The sequence below is a fragment of the Dysidea avara genome, chromosome 10, assembly GCF_963678975.1.
Source record: "Dysidea avara chromosome 10, odDysAvar1.4, whole genome shotgun sequence".
NCBI classification, from domain to species: Eukaryota; Metazoa; Porifera; class Demospongiae; order Dictyoceratida; family Dysideidae; genus Dysidea; species Dysidea avara.
This window is the reverse complement of record NC_089281.1, coordinates 5,447,778-5,449,922: the sequence shown is the minus strand read 5'-3', so window position 1 is coordinate 5,449,922 and position 2,145 is coordinate 5,447,778. Positions and strand designations below refer to the sequence as shown.

The following is a 2,145-nucleotide window of genomic DNA, read 5'->3' as shown; positions in this document are numbered from 1 at the left end:
CCCACTTTTAAGCTAAGCAAATGCCTGATATATTGTTTAATCCATTTTACAACCAATACCTGATCTTAAGTAACATTAAGTTACACTATAGTGCATAAAAGTACAACTTACGAAACAATTGCTGTGAGCTTGTGCACATACCTTAAGTCAAAGCTGCTAATCAGACAACTGGCCAATTATCACTAGGGCTGGGCTTGTGGTCACCACAAAACACATATTCTGACAACACAAGATACCAGTCCTGTAAAACAACAAGCAAGCCTTTTTTACCTGGTCAAACATGACTTACCATGACTACATCCGACTGCTAGTACGTGAACTGCTATGACCAGATGGCGCCTGCAAAACCAACAGTGTCATTAATACATACAATATATCAAAGAATCTGTGTACTAGGAAAACATTAATACTATACGCACAACACGTAAACTGACCTGGGTATTAGTTTGTTACCATCATATGAGATAGTACAATATCAACTAATCATGTAGAAATTCATGACACCTTTTGACCTCACAACATTGAGCACTACAATAGAAAACACCATATAATTCCTTGAATTCTGTATGTAAACTGATCCAAAATTCACAATACTAATAAGGGTCCTACCTGGTTCAGAGTTAAGTATCACAACCACATCCACTGTTGGTGGGTAAATCACAATGACTAGATTGCCTGTAAAAACAGATAGGTGAGCCTTAAATGCAATACACTTAAATTTGTCACTTTTTACACAAAATAAACATTTGGGGATTTTATTTGTTTAAACAGTTGACATTGTTACACAGAGACCCGAATAGACAGGCATATCAAGAAGTTTGCGGACATTTGCTATACTTTTGTTCATGGCAAAAATTCCATCTGGAACAGGCATGTCCAATACATTTCAATTGAAAAATTATTAAAAATTTAATTAATTATCGTGTACCGCCTATCTCGAGTCTGTTTAGTAACTTTCTGAATTTGATACATCTAGAGCAACTCTCTGCAAGTACAATGATGCCAAACGGAGTCCAATTCACGGAAATTTTGGCTTGTCAAAATGGCCTAAACTGACCAGATTTCCCCATACATTTTGTATTGAGTGTTTTGGAGTCATGCAATAAAAGGCATAATAACCCATGACACGTGATAGATACCTCAGATTCGAACCAGATTTGGAAAGAGCAGTGAATAGCGATTAAGATGAGCTATAGCAGAAGGAAATCAGAGGAAATTTAAGCTTGTCATTTTAAGATCGAAAATCACTTACTTTTTCTATGGCAAATTGAATGTCGGATATTTGGAAAGGAACGCTCTGATCTATTTCAATGTCTTGACAGCCAATGTTAACCTTCACTACATCAAGACACACGATAGTGTGTCGTGCGGCCCAAGAAGCCGGCGCGCCACACCGTGAGTATATTAACAGGAAGAAAGAAAACGCAATTTTCACACCTATGTACCTCTGTGATCCCTTATCCGATTGGAAGTAAATTTGCTAGAGACGTGCCGCCCAGTTAGGGGAGTCTACATACCAAATTTGAAGAAAATCGCTCCAGCCATTTTCGAGATACGAGCGAACAAAATTTCGTTTTAATTTCTTCGTTTTTTTTTCTCCTTCATCTTCCTTTCGCACACTTCGCAAAATTCGCCATAAAACACGAATGCGTGCTCGGATTGGGCTGAAATTTGGCACACTTAAAGGGCTCATTAAGGCGGATCTCCGTACCAACTTTGGTAGGAATCCGATGAACATTCACGGAGTTATGACCGATTATTTGTGTAAAATAAGGTCGAAGGTCCGTCACGCCTACAGGGTAAACCCCTTGGAGGAATCAGTTGAAAATTGATATGTAGATGGAGCAACCATCGTAGGAGTGCCTTTTTGTGGTTTGAAAGGAATCGGGATAAAGACCATGGAGATAAGACACAAAACCCAACCTGTGTCAAAATTACGCGATCGATTTTATGAATAAAAAAACTATTAGTTTTCGTGTCTACCAGGCAAACCGCTTAGAGCAACGAGCTGAAAATCAGTATGTAGCTGGAATAATCATCATGGAAAGTTCTTGCAGTAGTACAGAAGAATCGGATTACAAAGCACTGAGTTATGATTCGAAAGGCAACTACGTGCAGCAAATGTGAGATCGAGATACTCTAATA

The 2,145-nt window shown here is 38.5% G+C and overlaps 1 long non-coding RNA gene across 1 annotated transcript; it reads right to left on the bottom strand.

Moving 5' to 3' along the window:
- Positions 1 to 269: 269 nt before the first annotated feature.
- LOC136237229 (uncharacterized) lies at positions 270 to 1,206 on the bottom strand. The gene is made up of 3 exons (XR_010692348.1): positions 610 to 1,206; positions 435 to 528; positions 270 to 339 (listed from the first exon to the last, which is right to left on the bottom strand). It is a non-coding gene; the product is annotated as an uncharacterized lncRNA (long non-coding RNA).
- Positions 1,207 to 2,145: the final 939 nt, after the last annotated feature.